General features: G+C 41.0%; 1 protein-coding gene across 3 annotated transcripts in view; it reads right to left on the reverse strand.

The window, feature by feature from the left end:
* Nucleotides 1–19863, reverse strand: part of RAB27A (RAB27A, member RAS oncogene family) — a 29143-nt gene extending 9280 nt beyond the window's left edge. The window contains exons 1-2 of one of the 3 annotated variants that reach the window (XM_058847123.1): nt 19728–19854; nt 9220–9337 (exon numbers count right to left, since the gene is read on the reverse strand). The gene's annotated coding sequence lies outside the window, so the exon portion shown is untranslated. Of the gene's footprint in view, nt 1–2013; nt 2035–9219; nt 9338–19727 lie in introns of those variants that run through there. The other 2 variants (XM_058847124.1, XM_058847125.1) reach the window with 2 other exon arrangements.
* Nucleotides 19864–21944: the final 2081 nt, after the last annotated feature.

Raw genomic sequence — 21944 nt, forward strand, 5'->3', positions numbered from 1 at the left:
TTTTTCTAAAGACTGCTTTTGATGACTTCCATCTCACACATGGTGTTTCCTTTCCCCTCAGATGTTCTCAAAGGGCTAAGAGCAGTGTAAGCTCATCCTCAACTCAAGCACATGTTCTTTCAGTCTCAATATTCCCAAATAAATTGTTGCTTTAAAGACTTAGATGTAAATCTTGGGGCCAGTATATTACACAAAGACAAGCTTGCTTCATGTCTTTTACTGTGCTATGCCACCTGCACAGAGGTATTTGCTCGTTGATTTTCTGTTGGGTTGCTGTAGGTGTACAGAACATGCTTTTAATAACAAGTACCAATGCTGATTTGCCATGCACCCTGTGCAAGACCACACAAAGGAAGGAAGGGAACTGCAGCCCTACCACAGAGCTATAGGGAACTGTTACACTTCAGCCACACCTTCCACATGGCTGCATGAAAGCTCTGGCCAAAACTGAAAGGTCAAGATTAGGCCTTGGGGAAGTAAAACCTAAAGGTATTTCTAGTGTAATATCTGATTTGTAGAGTGTCTGTCAGGATAAGCACACCTCTTCATTTGGCCCACTGAAACCCCAATTCCCCCTGTGGTTGGTGAAAATACAATTTCCAAAGGACTGACAGAGGGTGAAGAACCCTTCACAGGAAGGGTTCTAAAAATGCCTTCTAAAATATTTGCATGAGAAGGAAATTTTCTCCTGGTTTTGAAATGCACACACCTTTCACTGCACCCCATAATGTCAATCTATTATTCAAATATTTCCAGGGAGTGGTTCTTGTGAAACCCTGCACAGTTAACCTATCCTTGGAGACATGTAAAGAGCTATTTTCATAGCAGTTTCAAGCCCTGTCCTCCTCCCTGTACAAATATTTAAAGTGATCTCCACCCTCTACTTCCGAGACCTGCAGTCCTAGTGTGCAGTCCTAGTGTCCAGACACATCCAGTTTCACCTAACAGAAATAAGAATATATTCATTGCAAGTATATTCACAGTAAAATATGCTGTGAAGTTTTTAAAAATCATGGCCCTATTACTAAAACCCATCCCATTTTTCCTTCCATTTTTGCTTTTTTTTAAAAAATTAGGCTTTATAGCTTCACACTTTCCAGTCTTTCCTTTCACTTTTCCATACCTCGTATATCAGGAGAGTATGAGGTAGAAAAGGAAGATTCTGAAAAAACTTATGATACAATTAGAATTTACTAGGTCACCAAAAGAAAATTGTTCCAAAATCTTTCTTCTAGGAGTACGAACTCCTAAGTTAAAAAAAAAAAAAAATCACTAATGGACACAGTTTTAAGCTCCACATCAAGCCCTCCACAGTGTCACCTGTTGTAAATCCATCCTGAAATCCCATCCAGCTCTGGCTTTGCACTTTGCCTGGTATGCAGATGGACAAGAGCTATGAACAAGAGCTGGAAAAGTTCCACTGGCCTTTTCCATGGCTGACAGGACCCCCACAGCCAGCATCTGAGCTGTGGCTGTACAGCTGCTGCCCTGGAGCCTCCACACACACACAGATCATGCCTTATCAAGAAGGGATTCTCTCCAAATCAAGTGCTCCTCTTGTTCCCTGCATTTCCTAGTCCGAGGAAATCACATTCATCATCACATTACAGACATCAATGTTAACAGGTTCATCTTTTTGCCTCTGGGACACAGATATCACAGCACTACTGGGTGATAAAACATTCCAGACTACGGCAGATTTGGTCCTGTATAAATTAAGGAAATTGGCTTGACGTGCAGGATTTCCCCCATGTAGTGTGGGAATAGGGAATATGCTTCCTGAACCGGCCTTACACAAAACATGCAACTCTTGCGCTGCTACTGAGCTGATGGAGAGAAGGAGAAAGGAAAAAGGCAAAAGAGAATAGATGGAAACACAAGCCAAAAAACTCAAAAGCATTGACCTGCAAATAAAAACATGTATACATACATACAGTGTAAAATTCAGGAAATCTGAACATGCCTCTAAGCAGACAGTCCTCAAGCACATCAGTTTAAAGGTATACCACTTACCCCAAACTCTGCAAAAGGAAAAGTTAGGGCACGCCAGAGATAGTACTTCCAGTAGGAGTACTTTTCCAGCACCACCCCTTCAGCACACAGCCAAGAGGCTTACGTGTCAGCTGTTTGCATCGTTGATGGGTGCTCAGAGATAAAGAGGTGTGCCCACTCTGTGTCTAGGAGGGTGCTGCCTCACTGCATGGCTGGCAAGCAATTACACAGCTCACACGTCCCTCTTATTCCTAGAGGCAAACAGCATTTCAAAAGAGATTTGTGCAAGACCTACCTTGGAACAGATCTAAAGTTGCTGCAAAATCACCCACACACCTTAAAACAATTACATTGTTCCCAGCAGGAGTTTTTATTCAGAAATGCATTAATGATGGAGTATATGGATCACACCTGTTCAGTCCATTCATAGCTTTATATTCTTTACCTCAGGTCTGAGAATACAATAGTCTTTAACATAAACTATTTCCTTTCTGTTGAGGCTCCATGCTTGTGATTAGAATTGACATAGGCTTTGGGGGAAAGTTAGTCTCAAATCCCCAACAGTCAGAAAAAGAAGACACTGCAGGTCCCTCAGTTAATGCAGGGCAATAACAAATTTGTACAGATTCGATTATTCTGCAAGTGCACATCAATTCATACTAAAAATTTTTTTCACCAAGGCACTACACAGTCTTAAACTTCGAGTGTTTAGCTGGATGTGTGACTCCATCTGTTCCAGCAGAAAAACTGAGAAAGTGATTCAGACTGCAGAGGAGTAAGTTCAGTAATCCTGTCACACCAGCACTGCCACCACACTACAGCAAGGCAATAATCACATTCCTGCTCAGTGTGGGTGAAGTGCAGTGAAAGGCCTCACCCTGCTCTAAGGCTCCAGCAGCACCTGAATGCTTGAAGAACTGGTCAATCAGACACCAGCCAGCTCCATCCTAACAAGGGGCAGAGACCTTAATAATGTTCCTGCTTAGTCAGTGCTTTATTAGAAGAGCTTTGTTATAAGCTGCCAGATCGTACAAATGTAACATAAACATATCATGACAACAATTGTGCATAAACTCAGGTACCTGCTGTGCTGGGGGAAGAGAACTAATGAATAAGCACTTCACCAAAATGTTCTGAGCTGCACTATTGTTTTTCTTAGGAAAATGTATGACCTGGATTGCTTTAGGTTTTGGTGAAATTGACACTTTCTTGACTTCTGGGGCTTTTCTGTAATAGAAACAACATGAAAAAAAAACCTCCGTGGTTACTTTCAATTGCTTTACCTGACATTTTACTGTTATGATGTTTTTAGTTTCAGCTGTAGAGGAATTCTAAGGAATTGCAGGATCAATGCGCTCTTTCTTGGAAAGATCTAACTAATTTTAAAGGTGCTAAAGATACATAAAAATCTTCAAAACTAGGTACAAAAAGACAGGCTGGGAGGTTTTAGCCTCCAAACACTGATTGGCTGAAGTTGCTCTACAGCCATTTTTCAGCATCACTACAACAGCAGCATTTTGAGAGCGTGAATTGATGGGCACACAAAGCAGTGGGAGAATGAGTTACTATGGGAGATGCCAGGCAGAAAATGATAATGCCACCCAGAAAGGGGGCACAAAAGAGAAGCAGCAGGTCTGATGTGGTGAGAACCTTGTACAACAGGCCAGGTAAGGAAACAGCAGATTCTGGACCTTGTTTCCAGAAAACCAGGAGTCACTAGGAATGGGGAAGCCAGGAAATGAAACAACAGTTAGTTTTGCAATTGCATTTGCATTTCAGCATCACCAAACCAACTATCAGGCGACTGGATTTCAAAGGTTATCTCAGTTACACCAATGAATGAAAAGCAGCACGGAACTGGGAAAAAATGAAGAATAAAAGCAGAAATGTTGCAGATGGTTATTCAACACTCCCCATACAGGAGGACCTATGTGCAGCTTCAACTTCTGTGCAAAACACACAGCACCATCTCTATTCCCTCATCAGTTCCTAAAATTTTCATGCTCCATGGTAAGGAAATACCGTAGATAAATAAAGACCTGCAATGCTATGTGATGAAAACAATTGAACTCTCTTAGAGGACCTGAACCCCTCCTGGGAACAAGGGCTTTTGCCTAACAAGTTACCTCTTTGCACTCTCATCAGAAGCCTTCAAGTTAGAGCATTAAGAAAACATCTGTATAAGTAAATAAACTCCAGAGTAAACTGAGGAAAGTAAAGCAAGCATTTTGAATTTATTTTAAGCAGTTCCACACTACTTACTGTATCCTCAGCCATTCCCCTCTTCCTCTAATAAATACATTAAGCCACACTGGCTTCCAAGCGTGCTTCCATGCTTTTTTACTAACCTACAAGCAGGAAATTCAGAGTAACACTCAGCATCCTAACACGACAATTCTGACCACTTTGGGACCCACCTCCTTTCTCACAGCCTAACCTTTGCATCTTGGAATGCATCACTGCACTGTACCTACTCTTCACAGGATCAAGGAATTATGAATGACAGTCTTACACAGATACATTTTCCAACTGTTTCTGACAAAACAGGAGCCACAAAGGCTTCACCCACAAAGTTGGTCATATTCACAGGTGGGAAATATCCAAGAGTTTGGCCATCCACTGATTCAGCAACACTTTCAATTTCAGAAGGGCAAGAAAAAGGAGCACAGTTCTATTTCTGCCCACAGAAATAGCCACCAAAGGGTTAAGGAGAATATAAGAAGAATCACATAGGGTAATAATTGCATATTATTTAAGGAATGGTTTGGTTTTTCAGGAGATAAAAATCTCCAACAGATAAGCAAGCACACAAAAATGCAGAATAAGATGAATAATAATAAAAAATGATAAAAATCTAAAAACTGAAAAAGGAAGCAGTTTCATATGTGCAGGTAGAATATTAATGAAACATGTGCAGGTAACTCATGCTAAAGAAAGTGTAAGTTATGCTTTGCCTATATGAGTGACTCAGTCAGCTGCAGTACATGTTAGTCAGGCCAGGTTCTTTAATTCCATAAAAGCACACACTGTAAATGGTCAGAAGAAAATATTTGCAGCTTCTTAAAAAAAAAAAAAAAAAGAAAAAAGGATCAATAGATAGATAGACAGACAGATAGATATTTCTCTTTTGGAGACAGAAAATTCTCAGCTACTTTCTACCTTGCTTAATAGGCCAAATACATGGAATACAGAAAATAATTCTCCAAGAGGTTACACTGCCAAGCTTATGAAGGATACCATGATACATCCTGCATTAGAGAGGAATAATCTGGCAAAATAAATTACCCTGATTAGGACAATTAGAAGTCAATGGAGGTCAGCTACCAGAGACCTGAAGATACCTCCTAATCATTATTAGATAAAAGTGAAGACCACACAAATATGATATAAATGGGACAATAAAACTACATTCTTCTAACATGATGTGGGCAAGCATACAAAGGGGTGAGACAGGACAGAACTGCAGTGCAGAATTTAATCCACCTTTTCATCCTTTGGATTGGGAAATACATGGGGTTTTTCATAGGAAATAAACACTTTTCCTTGCTAATCTGGCTGTTAATTGGAAGATACAACAACCTTTTTTTTTAGCAACCACTGTCATTCTTTAGCATTATTCCTTTTCTATAATATTGAGATCTAAACTAACAGGGGTCACAGTATAGAGGATTTCTAACATTTTGTTCTTCTAGTTATTTCTTAGCAAGTTAAATGCTTTTTCATTATTTAGGTGCTATTGAAATATACAAAAATTTTGAAGTCCATCAGAAATTATTCTGAAAGCAGCATTCTGAAGGCATCATGGCCTTTTGGATCAGGACTAATGTCATCATTCTTCCAGCAACCAGTGAAAACATTCTGTTCCCCAGAAAATTTACTGGTTATCAAAGTTACTGACTGAACAACTAAGCCATATCCATTTCTAGTGAGCTGGAAAACTCTATTATCTATGGATATCAGGCACAGCACTAGGAATAATAAAAAGTTACTGGTGAAAATATTTAATCAGAGGGATTTCTTAAATGCATATAACAAAAAACACAAAATAAGTTCATAGTTATCTGTGGGAAAGCAAGGGAAACTGTCTGCTAAAATCCCATCCAGCAACTAGAAAAGGTTATTCTTCTACTCCTCAAGTCCAGCATCACAGGACTGTCAGAGATGCTAAGCAAGGAAGGGTACACAATGGACAGAGAGGGAAAGAAGGATCTAGATTGATAAAACTGAGGCTCACAGCTAGCATTCACTTTTCCCAATCTTTTGAAAATCAGAAACTCCTGACAAAAGCCTCCTTGCAGGTGCAGAGCTCGCTGGACCTACCTGAGATCATTCTGCCATGGGGAGCCAGTCAGAGCAGCAGGACGCTTCATAGAGTTTGAGAGGTGGGTGGCAGCTGTGAATAATCTGATCCTAAGAAGTCTCAAAAAGAAACTGAGCTTTTTATTTCAGAGTCTGTAATAGCTACAGTCTGAGAATGAAATTTTCAGCCAGTACTGAGCAGGAATTGTTCGGTAAACATGTTTGAAGATAGTGAGTGTATGTGGTGCTTCCATGTTTCATAAATTCTATGAAAAGTTTAGAAATAACTTACTGTGAATACTCTAACCATAACTTAACAGGCCCATTACATAAAAAGCCACCACTTCTGCCTGAAATAGGCTGTATTCAATAGGTCACAACCTGTTCTCTTCAGGATGTCACTAATATGCGACAGCAAAGCAGAAATCTTCACAGAAATCTTCGTGTCACAACAAGACACAGCCACTTTGGAGCATGCTTGTGGCTCAAAGTATCAAACTAAAGCAAAGCTAAAACTAAGGTGCTCGAGTGCTGGGGCTTTTCTTTCTTTCAAGAACTGAAAGCCAAACCCCTATTTCCACCCTATCCTCCACCTGAAGAGCTCCAGAACTGCAGCACAAATTTACACTGCCCAAGTCTCCTACTGAAGCCCTGCAGTCTGCCAAAATACTCAGACAGGGCTTTAGCAAAATATTGGCTTCAATTTGTATCCTAGCACAGCTTTCTAGAGCCTCAGGGAAGGCATAATTCAAAAGAAGCACTGATTAAGCAGGCTGAACTGCTCAACACAAAGCTTCCATTCAAATAGCAGGAGTTTTTCAACCTGAGTTGCCAACAATATTTATCTCACTGCTCAGATCAGAATCCCATAATACAGCATGAATTTTAGTTAAATCCTGATACACAGCAAAGTCTCCTGAGATAAACAACACAGCAAACCAGAATTTCTCACACTAATTGGTGTTATATGGAAAGTAAAACATTTTAGACCAAATAAAAGTCCTTTTTCTCCTTCCCATTGTCCAGAGCTTATTTCTCTCCTACTAGGATACCTTTGAGATCTTTTTCCATTAACTGGTTTTAAGATTTTCTGAGTTCATTCTAAGTTTTCTATAGTTTCAGATTTTTTGTTGATTGTCGTTTTTTCTACTTTTTTCTTAAGAAAAAAGAAAATTACAATTTATCTTTAATGCCATTGTTAGTGACATGCTTAAAGAAGCCCAACTGAATTAGATTCTCAGTTTGTCTTTACCAAGCTTAGTTACTAAGGATATTCTGTTTAAGATAGTGTTACAAATGAAAGACATGTTGGAAACATGAAAATAAACTGCAATCCAGCAAGAGTAGGATGAGGGGAAAGGGTGGCAGCCCCAAATACTTGCATATTGTTTTGCAGTGTAGAAAAGAATCCCAACATTATTCAAATTAAATCCTCAAAAAACTTAGGCTATTAGAAATCACTACACTAAAATGTGCTGGAAATACTTACTGTAACACATTCAAAATGCACATGTAATGCAATAAATGAAAGTACTATGTAACAGTAAATTATAGTGAAGCACCTACAACAACCAATCTATCCACACAGCACAGGAAAAACAAAAACAGTAAGCCAAGCATCAATGTTTACAAAATGCTTTTTCCCAGTTATTTTATATAAACTTTTCATACACTAGGAACATCTATAAGGAAACCGCAAGAAAATATTTATTGAACTACATTTATTAATTTCTCACTTCTCTCTCACAAACACAAGTCAGCTGGTGATGATCTGGAGGAGAAAAATAATCTTAAGACATTCTATGCTAGACATCAAATAAAACCCTGGGAAAGCCTTGTGACCTCCACAGAAGTAGAGAAGAATACTGCTTTCTGTTCTCTGAACAACTCCTCCTTGGTTACTTACAATCTACAAAAATTGGAGTTGTGGTCCATGATTAGAAAAATGCTGGTAAACACATGGCTATAATGGATGTCTGATTACAAAATCATGCTGGTGGCATGGCATGACTTAGACAGATGGTTACCTATATACTGAGTTTCCTCCAAAGAAGATACAAAACACATTAATAACAGCCCACCTTCCTATTACTTTTATGATAATTAATATTAAGATTCAATTCAATTATTATATGATTGAACAGGGAATGTGAACTAGAGAAGCTGTCATGGTTCCTTGCTGTTCAATATTTTTTTGTAATTAAAAATAACAGCCTGTGCAACACAACATTTTCATGCCTTTTATCATCCCTTTAGCAAACAATAACAAACATGTTGGTGCACAATGCAGTTAAAAACTCTGCCATTTTAAAGGACTGTTTTATTCAGTATAATTTATCTTTAAATGCTAATGGGAACACAGGAAGAAATAGAGGCGGAAAAAGTTCAAGCACGCGATGTTTAAAAATACTTACTCTGTTCAGTATTTTAAATGTTATTTGCACAGCACACTTTACTATCAGGGGTCTAATTCTATCTTCCAACTGCAGAAAAGGTTTTGACAAGTTTTCCACAGAAGAAAATGTAGGCTGATGACTTGGGACTAGAACAGGCATCTTATGGCTACTGGATCCAGACACTGCCCACTCCAGTCACTTTATTTCATTAATAAACTTACCCTAGTTTGTATTTAATTCTTATTTATTTATGAAAAGAAATTACTAAATATATTCCAAAAAAGCTGCAATTTTGTCATTTAACACAAAAGCCTGTGTTACATAAGAGTGTACTCCCCAGCTTTACTTTTCCCTCTAGAGCATGAGGATGCAGCAATGCTGAACTCTCAAAATCAGAGTATTCCAGGCAGCTTGTTAAAATGCAGCAACAGTGTTCCAAAACTCCTAAGAGAACAGCTGGCACAGTCAGCTCAAGGAAAACAATGTAATAAATCTTCCAAAAATAAACAGAAAAGAGAAAGTGTTTACATACCTATGTTTAACAGCTGTGAACGGATATGTAGTTTTCCAAATGTGCTTCAGTGACAAGTTTCCTGACACAGTTCAGATCTCTTGAATACCATAGTCATGCAAAAAGAGCCATTTCTCATCTACAGGAAGATTCAGCAGAGAAAGAAATAAAACCAAAATAGTGTCGTTCAGGCTAATAGCTGTAACACTTGCAGGGCATGGGAAGCTGCCAGCCCCACACAACCACCCTCCCCACCTAATTACATTCAGCTGCTTGTCATGTGGTCTTGCTGACCGATCAAGTGATCTCTTTTCCCCCTTTTAAAAGTAAGCAAAGTAGCTAACTAGATCTCCCTAAACCAGGTAACATACCTCGAGCCTTTGCATAAACTACCGGCCCCCCACCTGGTCTTAGGGAGAAGAAGCTGCAGTGTGTGAGCACAACTTTTTCTAAATATACAACAAAATAAACACACAGTAAGCACCAAAGTTCCCCGAACAGGTTTTATTTCCCACCTTTACAGACAGCAGAAAAAGTTAGTGATTACAAAACTGGCAGACACAGAGAGAGACTGTGTGAGCAGGAGCTGGAAGGATTTGGCAGGACAGTGGCAGCTGTACCATAGGGCTTTGTAGGCATCTGTGTCCAGTCCTTTCTGCTGAACCACTTCTGACAGCATCAAGCTCCAAGAGATCAGAGTGAGGATGTTGCCAGAAACCTTCTGAAACACAGATGCTAAACCTACAAGCTCCTATCCCTGCAGAGTCCTAAGAGACGCATGCAGACATTTTAAACATTTAAATAACTTCAAGGAAATAAAGCCACTGATTTATCACGTAAACCAGCTCTTCAATGAATCAGTTCTCAAGGGTCTGCTAACACAGGCCCCCAAGAGGCAGAATTCACAGGTCTGCCCCGATTTCAATACCAGTGTGGCACCAAGGCACCCGCTGGATGGAGGGCCTGGCACTGGGTCCAAGGGATGAGACAGGACCTTCACAGCCCCCTGCAGTCCTATGAGGCCTCGTCCCCTCTCAGACACCCCAACATTACAGATGCTCACAGGAGAGCACTGCAAGGTGTGGACAAAGCAAGTTTTGCACTCACCATGTAAGATTTAGCTGAAGTGAGCTTTCCCAGACAAATCTTGCACAATCCTTTCTTGTCTCAGTTTCTTTCCTCAAGCTGCTTCAAGAGCAGCAAAGAAAGGAAATTAAGGTGGTGTCTCAGTCTAGTCTCCAGTCTTATAATTTAAGAAGCGTTGCAGACAGGCTGCTACAAATATTTAACACATTAATTCATCTACCAGTAACAAAGACAACTCCACAAGCTTCTTAACTCTCACTTGTTTCAGTGCTCAACTTTCTTGCCTCTTTTCACGTGAATCAACGCGATTTTTATTTTTCCTTGCCCTGGTGAACATCTAAGTTCTGTCATGCAGAGCTGAAACACTTTTTGATGCTCTGCCTTAGCATTTTTCCAGAATTAACTAAAATCTATTTCTTTGACATTTAGTTACAGGTTGTAATTTTTAAAACTCTACCCATTCTTGGCTCAATCCAATCTTCAATAAATTTCACCAGTTTTAGAGGAATATAAAAGGCCCTTTTTTGCTCCTACAGGCAATAAAAAAATCGAGAATTGTGCTCGATTTTCAGCAACATGCACATTTTTAATCCTTAACTGCTTGCTTCCCTGATCAATACCAGCACATTTGCTTAACTGTTAAGAAATATTCAGACCACAAGCACCCTAGAATGTCTGCTAAACTGCTCCAGAAGTGCAGAAGGAGGAACAGGATAAGTGTTGACAGACAAAGCAGCAACTCTTTTGCTATGTTGCAAACAGCCCTGGGGGGTGACTACACACACTGAGCACAAACTGTCTGTCTGGATTCGCAACCAGCAACATAAATGGAGTACAAACTCTTCCACACAGTCAGATGTTTGCCATCTTTAATGGAAAAACAATTCATAAATAATCCCCAGACTTCAGTGTTTTATTTCAGGATGAAATGAGGCTGCTCAACTTGTCTCATACTAACTTGATGTGAGGAACACCGACTAATTTTTCCTTCCTCCCTACCAGGCAACGGTTTTAAATGAAACAGTAAGACTTTGCCAGAAAGGTACAGCTGAAATAAAGGGGTTTTTTGAGGGTGAAGTTATTTTGATTTTAAACTGGAGAGTTATAAACTGGGAGGACATCAGTGTTTGGTTATTTATAGTCTCTGTTTTTAAACAAACACGTTTGCAGCCTCTCAGCAAATGCTGCACAGGCAGCTGAGGCAGCCCTGCTGTGGCGGCAGGAAGCGAACACAAACCAAGCAGCAACAGCTGGAACAGGAACCACTGCAGGCAGCCCAAGGTGAGCCTTCCTCCCACTGCTACCCCAGCCCTAGGGGGTTGCAAGAGTTCCAACAATTTCTTAGTTTATGCAGGGGATCAAAATTACTGAAACTGTGAAATGTAGTTTTGAAGCTCCAGATCTACAAAAGAATACCTATCTACTTAGTTATTCAACATTCCCAATGTTTTTACAAGAGCAGGTTGTATGAACATGATCTGAATGCATGGAATTTATGGTTTACTTGGAAAACTCTTCTATGCATTACAGGCCTAGGAATTTAGGAGAGAATTTGAGGAGTTAAATACAGTGAACAGTGTGGAGCATTCTTCATTATAAGCATCAGAATATTTGCCTTTATATACTCCATACCCTTGAGAAAAGTTGCAGGTGTCCAAACTGTCCTGTAGCAGATGTTTCCTCTGTAAGAAAAATGCTGGATTGTTACCTGCCTGCAGAAATAAAGACATCTGCTACTGGAGAGAGGAATAGGAGAAGAATTGGATCTAGTAATAGCCCATTTCACATAATGCTACAGCACACATCCCTGTTTCCAAAGCCAAGAGCTGTGCCTAACATCAATGTCATCTGTCCCTGCTCTGCAGTAACACGTCTCTACCTCAGGACAGAACTAAAAGAAACGGAAAGGAGATAAATTCCATAAAAAGGATTTTTTTTTTCTTTTGCTTTCCTCTCACCAATATCCTTCCAGGATTAAGAAAAAAAGAAAAGACAACCCACACTCCCAAAGTCAGCTTTCACACCAGAACTGTTACAGCTGACCTTTGCCAGGACCAAATCGTGAAAGATCCCTTCAGTGATTAAAATAAAAGTAGGTCACAGGCAGGTCTTCCTGCTACCCAAAGGCACAACTACTAAATATTTAGTAATATTATAGAGCAAAGTAAAACTTCCATTATGTTCTTTCAACTGTAAGCCAATCTAGGCAATTTCTAGTAATGGTAATAGAGCTTTCTTTTAGCATTGCATGTGATAAAGGATTGGTATATTTAAGATCTGTAGCATTTTACATAGAAAGGAGGTTCTTAAAAATAATCCTCTCCAAGAGAAGCTCCAGATAAGCTAATTCCAGGAATTACCAGGGTCTTTTCAACAATAAAAAGTTAACAGTAAAATAATCAACAAGAGAAAAGCATCAATTTTGCTTTCATAGAACATCATACAGCCTAAAGACAGGAATCCTTTGCAGCAGCTGGGCACTCTACCTCGAAAAACTTTAGACCAAACTCTATCATCAGAAAAAACATCCAAAGATTGCTACCGAAATAAGATTTATATATGGTTATATTAGACCTCAGGAAAGATTATTAAAATTATCCCAAACAAGCGACTCTAATTGATCTGTCAATTCTGTCAAAACTGCAAGCTTGTGCCTTCACACCACTGTCTGTTAATGCCTATCTATGCAGTCTGTCCCAAGGCAAAGCCAAGTGGAGAGATACCTATTCCAGATCTGAATCAAAAGGGGAAGGAAACAACTTTTTATACCTGAATCAGGTTCTCTCTCTCTTATTACAGTTCTGAAATATCAGAAAGAAAATAGAATTAAAAAATACTATTGCACATGTCCTTGTATAAGATGTTACAACACCAAGAAACGGTCAAAACGGGTTTATTTAAAATGGCAATAAAATGTGTATGAATAAACATGATCATTTGTTCTGACTGAAATAAACAAATTCGATCATTTTGCAGGCAGGAAATGTTACTTTGGCAACATTCACACTACTCAAATTACATAATCTGTACTCAAAAGAACATTTAAGCTAAAGATGGATGAATTATTTGACATGCTACAGTTCTTCTGTGAGACTATGTTGGTTCACATTTTTGTAAGACCTATGAAGTGTGTGCCTGACTGCATGAAGAGAGCACCTAGAGCAGCACTGGATGAGACACCAGTGGCCCTGCATTGGGTAAGAAGCTGCAAAAGCACACCAATAATCTGATGTCTCTATCTTCAGCCTGAAGGAGCCTACAAATCTCATTTTAGATCACTGATCTTTGTCTATTTTAAAGGGTTTATGACTAAGTGAACTTTTAAAATTAAAAAACATAGCATCTTTACAGGAAGCTGCTGTACCAATTCAAAGGATCATGTGCACTATAGCTACTTAAGAAAGGATTTTCAGTGTTTTACAGTCCTATATTAATACAGCTTTGAAAGTTTCTGTCATATTTCTATCCACCTTTTATCTTAATTGATATATGTTTACTCTCTGTACTACCTGATCCAACATATTATTTGAAAAGCAATCTCAGCAGAGCTGGGTTTTATTTCCAGCACAAGAAGACCCCTGTTCACATCTTTTCTCAATCTACTTAATAAGGTAAGTGGTTCATCATTCTCCTCACAAGCTGAAAACAGTGCTTTTTGCACTCTAACTCTGCTCTCAGGAGGAAAAACTGAAAGGTTAATTATGTGAACTATGTGACAGATAGAGAAGTCTGCTGCTTCTGAGCTACAGCAAAGTATTGCTTCTGCAGTGTATTGTTTGATCTTCCATGCAATGAAGCACATGAAACCAAATTAAACACCTGTGATGCCTATTTTTTTCTACCATTTCTTAAAGCATGAACATCATTAACATTAGAGGTCCTTCATATTCCCATTTATTCAGTGACTCCCCAGGTTAACTAACCTGACTGGTTGATCTGCCTTCCTTCAGGGTGTGCAGAAGGAAGGGGTGGGCTTGGAAAGGTGGTGATTCTGCAGTACATTACCAAAGTAGGTCTTTCAGTTCCACTGGCCCCATTCCACTCCCTGTGTGACTCCCAATTACTAAAAACGTTACTGCTCCTATTCTTTATGCTCCCACAGGATGCTAGGCTGAAGAAAAATTCCCTAAGGCTCAACACACCACACTGGAGATTATGAATGCAATAAGGACTTCTGGGAACAAAGCTCCAAATTTGCAATGCAAAAAACAAAGCTGAAATGAGGACATGCCTCTTAGCCTGGTTTCCTAAGGAAACAAAGCTCATTAGAGAGGGGCAGAGACACTGAATTTCTATTATTTCTGCCTTCTCCCCCAACATTTTAATCTGCTGATCAGCTTTAACACTCCTTTACAGAGAAGAAACCACAAAGATCTGAACTTCCTGAACACTTTGAGAAAAAATGACGAAAAAATGACAGACTGGATAAAGGGAAGAGTGGGATGTGTGCCTCCCCTGAAAGCTGGCAGTTACAGTTTCCAGTTCTGCAAGGGAAACCCACCAGCTGCCCAGGTTGTACCTGCTGCAACACATACTGTGACAGTCATTCAATTTCACATTTACTTTCAAGTTGGATTTGAAAGACACTATCTATTTTAAAAGCAAATTAAATGTAAGCACATCTGTTATTAAAAAGTGAATTGAATAAGACCAGTGGAGTTTTGCCATATCAGCAGTTCAGATTTGGGTGAGGAGGAGTTGCCTTCTGTTTCAAAACCTACCAAAAAGCATGATTCCACTTTTGCACTATGCTCTTTTCACAGGCCTTCCAAAGCCTTCTCTGCAGCTCCTCCTGACACACAGCAGGACCTCTGGCCCTGTGGGCTATATCCAAACTGACAATTCTAGAAAACTGTCAAATAAAGATTTATATTTACCTCTTCCATTTCATAGATAAAGAACATTTTAAAAACTACTACTTTAACAACTCCAACTTGAGCCTGTATTTATCCAAACAAAAACTACAAGAATTTTGCTATGAAATTCAGAAGAAATACAATCAAATCAGACAGTACTATCTTCAAATTTGGTTAACACCATCCCCCTACAGAGATGTCTATCCTGACACCATTCCAAGAAAAAAAAATACAGAAAAATTAAGTATTAGTCAGACAGTTCATGCCCTGACAGAAAAGACCTGTCAAGTTGAATCAGTGTTAGAGGAGGAAGTCAGTGGAGCATGTGTGGTTACGTGCACAGGATCTGAAAGTCCTGCATGATAAACTCTGTTGGAAATGGATAATACCAGCAAGGCTAGAACTACCCTGATACCTGTATTTTGGGTCATATTCAGTCACACATAAAGTTTGGTTTAGAACAAAACAAGTGGGGGTGGGGGAGGAGGAATTATGATTAGCCTTTGCAATTAAAAAAAAACAAAAAAAACCCCAAAAAAACCCAAGCCACCATAAAAAGACCCCAATTATCCAGCTTTTTGCTATAATATGCATTCTGAATGTTATCTAGGCTTCCAAGCAGACATGGAAAGCACCAGCCACTGGCAATAACTGTAGCAGCAAATCATCTCATGCAAACCTTGCATAAAACCATTTCACAGCAGCACAAGCAGTCCCACAACTGTGAGCCTTGAGTGATACCCTGAAATTCTCAAAATGCGCCACACTCCCTGGCAGTCGCACAATTATCAGCAGGGATCTCCAGGAGGAAGGTCATTTCCCTCAGCAATTACCAATATAAAATACTATACTAGCAAGACTGGTGGAAACACATGACAAAAACAGAAAACTTGCATTTTTTATTTATAAAAATGAAGTTTTCTTTCCCCCCTACCCACCATACATGCTTTATTAGTCCTTATCACCACTATCAGCCTTCAATCTAGTTCAAACACTCCCTTTCCCCAAGGATGTTATTGGAATGAATTGTTTTCTTCCTTTCAGTTCACAGAGCAACCGTTTTCCTTACATTCTTTGGGTGATAAGGGAATCAAATGAAATATCCCACAGTTAGGAAAATCATGACCCAGGCCTTAAGAGTGAGACTGGGCTGACATTGGACAACAGCATTTCTCCAGAGAACCTCCATCACCTTCTAATGACATATGCATAAAAAAAGTATTATAAAAATTGTGCATCCAGTTATTCAATTTTGCTTTGCATTCTGTTGTTTCTAATTCAAACCTGAAAGGGGCTTACATACCTGAAAGTCTATCCTTTCCAACTAAATTGCCCTAATTAAAGGCATTGCTTCTACCTATGGAGCTCTCCTTACCTGAAAATATTAATGAAGTCAGTTCTTATCTACTTTGTTATTTATTCCTTTATCCTGTTACCACCTTTTAAACCAACAGCAGCACACAGCTACAAAACTGTAGTCACAAACTCCAAACTTATTTTGGACTCAGCTACTTGATTTGTGTAGCAGTGTCCTTATATCCATTCACTGTTTTATTTGAATATAAAATATTTCAGTAAGGTGTACTTCTTACAGTCCTTTCATTCATATATCACATTTACACAAAGAATTACTGCAGAAGTGTACAGTTATTTTCAAAATACTCTTTGCAAGTGTCCCCAAATTTGACTTTTTATTTAAAATCATTGATTACATATTAACCAACTTCTTTTGTCCATTGAAAATCACAGATTTCTAGAAAAGTTGTAGTCCTGCTAAGTTTGTATCTTCAATGCTGCTTCCTTTGCTACCTTACTACCAGTCTTCACATTGTTTTCCAGAAGTGCCTTTTCCTGACACACTCGATTACTACCCATTTCTCATCAGTAAAAGTAACACAGAGAGAAGGAAAACAGCTATGGGAAATGGGCTTGCAAACTCAGGAAAATATCACTGCACTGGTTTACACTTTGATATTATCCTCAGAGCCACAGAAGCTCTGAAGCATAGAAGGACATTTTCCTGGATTTTTTTCCTCCTGTAGTCTAAAACACTGAAGAACTTGTTAGGTCAGCTCCAGAGTGCTGAAATGTGCCAGTATGTGAAAAGAATTCCACCACCCGGGATATGCAAAACTGTCACACACACCCCAAAGCATCCTCAGCCCTTTGAAGCCACACCAACAGGAAAAAAAAAGAATGCTGGTTATATGTCATATTTTAATCTATATGCCATAAAGCTTATTAGATTGGAAAATAAATCACAGGCACTGAGACTACTTATTACTATAAATCAAAAGTAAATTCTGCTGTTTTATGTATGAAAACACAACAATGTAAAGGTGTTCCAGGAAAGAAAGTCAGGGCTAGGACTTATTCACAAAGCCCCACTGGAGATAAAAGGATCATTAAATCATTAAGCGATCTCAGCTGATTTGCCATGGTTCAAGTTAATCCTGCCTCCTGACAAGGGATGCAGTTCTGACTAAGAAGAGGAAAAAAAGAAATGAGGAAAAACAACCTCATAGCCAGATGCTATATCCAGAGAAAGACTGACTGGGAATGTATTTGTATAAAAAGAAAAAAAAAAGTGTTTCTGCTAAAAAAGCTGCTTTTTAGGTAAGAAATTATCAAACCATCTTGTACTGAAACAACTTTTCAGGCGTGTTTGAAGCCACTGCTGTAAACTCAAAGATTGTATCTGCAGCACTGAGTGCTATCTACATGACAACAGGAGCAAAAGCAAGTTTCAGAGCACTACATATGCCCAGCCCAGGAAAAGTTTAGCTCTGATTGCAGGACCAATCACATGTGCACAGTACAATAATACAGTTTTAATATGGGAGGGAATATTTGATGATTAATTATTTAAATCATGAGTTTAATACATTTTAAATGCAACCTAATTATTTGCTGAGACATCAACAGGGGAAAAGGAGTTCTCATTCTTTATATTTCATCTCTAGTGCCAGTTTTGCCTGTTTCTTCAAATTAAATTAAATTCTAACAACCTCTCTTGACTGTAACAGACTGATCTTGGTAATGGTGTTGATCTGCACGTCCAGGGTTATGCTGGAAAGTGACAGGCCTATCACTGGTCACTTACCAGCACAGCAGATACCTGGCAGGAACAGCACAACCAAGAACTCAAGGGTTACTGTATGTAATACTTGTTTCTGTAAATGTCAAATGCTACTTAAGAATTCTTTTATCTCACCTTATCTTCTCTTTGAAAGAAAAGGAAACGTGTAATCAAGTGATAAAATAATGGGTTCCCATGTTTAATGATAGTGATAAAACAAACTTACAGTCTGGTTTTAGACATCTGGTTGGTCATAGGAAATTTTGTTAACTGTGAAAATAAACCAGTGTAAGTTGTAGCAAACTCTCTCCCAAACTCCTTTGTGCAAGAGATTAAGTAGATGCAAAATCAGAACCCTGAACGAGAAACACAGGAACATGCTGTTCTTTTTTCCATCTTTTTAACCATGCTTTTGAGACATTCATTTAGCATTACAAATACCATTCCAACATTTACCTACCAACATTTGAAATGCATATTGCAGTATATGCTTTTCCCTGGCTGGAACATACTTGGAAAACACACAAAATTAGTAAAAGTCTGTGACAAGAAAGAAGGGCTGAGAGAAGATGTCTACGTAAGATTAAGTTTACAAGAAAGGGCAGAATGGATTTTGTTGAGTTTCAAAGTAAGTAAGTATAGCAACACATCACCTTGCAGGACTAACTCCAAACATGCATGTGTTATACTGATGAAAATCTCCTAAGCACCATCCATGAGGGAAGTGTTAGAGGAGCCATACAATCAGCTCAAAATATTCCTGATACACCACTAAGAGATAAAAATTGAATGGTTTTGACAGCTCTAACCATGTCCTTTATACTTTGCTACCACCATTAAAAATATCACTTATATATTAATATACTCTAGTTATTTACAGAGCTAGCAAAATCAATAGGTGTTTCTGATGGATTGATCTTTCTTTAGAGCCAAGATCATCAAAGTGTAAATTCAGCCCAAGCAATGTAAATCAGGCAGAAGGGCCTTCTCAGCATGAAGCCTCCTCTGACAAACATGCAGTGTTCAGAAAGGAGCAACAGGTCTGTTGATAGTCACATATAAGATCTGAGTCCTGGCTAGGCAGATGTAACATTACTATAATGCTTTCACAACGATGTACCATCTTTAAAGTCTTTTCAAAAATTTAAACAAGACACACAATCCACTTCTCCTCAGTAAAAAGAAACGCAGCTCTAAAGCGCTGGGAAGCTTGCAGATGCTGCAGCAGCTGCGCGGGAAGGCCCGAGCGGGGCTGTCCGTGGGCGCTCACGGCAGCAGCCGTGAGGGGAAGCACCTGAGGGGCAGCCCGAGGGCCGAGGCTGCGGACGGCTCGCTCCGACCGCCCGAGCGAGGCCCCTTTGTTAAAGCCCGCGCCGCTGATCCGGAGCCGCGGGACGCCGGCACCCAGCGGTCCCTGCCCGAAACACCGTCCCGGGGCTCTGCCGGCCGTGCCAGCCGAGCCGAGCCGGCCCTGCTCGCTGTCCTGGTCGCCTCCCCTACCGCCCTACCTGCTCGCCTCCCGGCCGCCGGAGCTCCCGCAGCCGCGTCACGCCGCACCTGCCCTTTTTTGGGCTCCGACCGTGTCTTTTCCGTCAAGGCAACATCACTTCCCGTACAGCCCGAGGTGGGGGCGGGCCGGGCGGCACCGCCCCGGCGTGTCCCGGCCCCGCCGCGGCCACCTGGGCGGGCTGAGCGCGGCCCGAGGGCAGCACCGCGCGGTGCTCAGCGGCATTAGCCGGGCTGGCTCCTCAGCCCTTCCCTCCCCATCTCCCTGAAACATCTCGCGCCGTTTAGTAGGAATTCATGAGAGGCAGAACAGGTTTTGCAGCGAAAATCCGCGGTGCCTGGTTAATGCGCACCACTGTGGGTTTAATGAGTTCTCCCTGCCGCCTGCTGGTTGCCTGCCTTCCCTCGCAAGGCAAGCGTGCTCTTCACTCTCAGCAGTTGCCCAATAAAAGCTTTAAATCCAGCAGTCTCAAGAATTCATCAAGCAGAGTCTTAAGCTCAGTTGCATCAATAACCCTTTCCACCTGCAGTTCAGACCTTCTCTTTCTTGGGGCTTTTCAAATTCAACCACCATCTTTATGGACAATTCCAGTCATTATATTTACAAAGGAAGTGCCTACTAGACCTGAGCTACACCTCTTCAAAATAATATTTTCAATACATAGTGGTACTGTAAAGGAAGCTGCTGGAGTCACTGCAGCAGTTTATCAATGCAGTGTTTGCACTGAACTTTTGTGGCAATCTGTGGCATTTCCTCATAGAATCAGGGAATGGTTTGGATATGAAGGGACCTTAAAGATCACCCAGTTCCAACCCCTTGTCATTGGCAGGGACACCTTCCACCAGACCAGGCTGCTCACAGCCCTGTCCAGCCTGGCCTTGAACAGCTCCAGGGATGGGGCAGCCACAGCTTCTCTGGGCTATCTGGGCACCACTCTCACTGTAAAAAAATTCATCCTAATATCTTATCTAGACCTGCCCTATTTCAGTTTAAAGCCACTGCCCATGTAGTGTCATGTCCAAACTGCATTTACTGCACTTGGCTGCACTTCCCAGCCCACCTTCTGCTGCTATCCTCCCACCACAGCTTCCATATCACTACCTCAGTTATCATATTGCTCCTGGCTTAAAATATAGACACCCAGACAACTGGTTTCTTCCCTCATTCTGTCCAAACAAGATTCTCTGTTAAAATCAAAGTTTTACTTGGGACAAACTACTGGCATAAGTTTGTCCCAAGATCTCCTGGGTTTGGTTTCTTTTTAGATTTACTGAAGTCTTGACATATTTACTGACCTGGTTTCCCCAAGTATGAGATTCTGTTTGGTCAGATTAATCCACACCTATTCCAAGAGCCATGCTGTCTTCCTAAACTACACACTGAGGCTCTTCTCCAAGTACAACCCATTTTTCAGGCAGATTTATCTATTTTATATCCACTGTAGCCTCACTCTGTCGGGAATGAAAGCTGTGTATATGTGCATGTGGTACGTGTGTGTAGGTACATATGGCCAGGACTGACTATAAGCGAAGGATGCCAAAGTTGGGTGCAGGTCCCTTCTCAGCCATTTGCACAACTGCTTTCCCAACCGAGCTGATATACTAAGAATTGAAACAGTGAGAAGCAGAGAAAAATGGTATTTATCACTTGGAGGATCAGATGAAAGGCAATCCAACAGTACCCATGAAGCGTAATCACACAGCAGCAACTTTCTTTTTCGAGCTTCCTGATGTTATTTAAATTTAGATGTGAAATAGACTTTCAGACATTCAGAGCGTCATACATTATTCAAGATTCACATCCCAGAGTCTGATACCAAACACACAGGCACGCAGCGGCAGCTCCAGCAGGCGGGGCGGGGTTCCACAGGCGGGTCGGGCGGGACGGCCCCGGCAGGTGACGGTGGCGCCGGCTCCGAGCGGCTCCATTGCCCACGGCGGAGGGGGCGTGCGAGGGCCGGGCTGCGAGGCGGTGCCCGGGAACGGCGCCGCACAACTGCCTCAGGGCCTCTTCTCGGGCGCGGCGTCCGGCGGCGGCGCGGCGGGGCCGTGTGGGGCCGCGGGCGGCTGGAAGAGCGGCCCATAGATGTACAGCCCGCTGGCCACGCCGAGCGCCACGGCCACGGCCACGTGCTGCAGCGGCAGCCGCCCCCTCATGCCGGCAGGCGGCGCGGCCGCGCTCACGGACACGCGTGGGGCGGGTTTCGGCCCGCGGCCCC

The sequence above is a fragment of the Poecile atricapillus genome, chromosome 11 (assembly GCF_030490865.1).
Source record: "Poecile atricapillus isolate bPoeAtr1 chromosome 11, bPoeAtr1.hap1, whole genome shotgun sequence".
NCBI lineage: Eukaryota > Metazoa > Chordata > Aves > Passeriformes > Paridae > Poecile > Poecile atricapillus.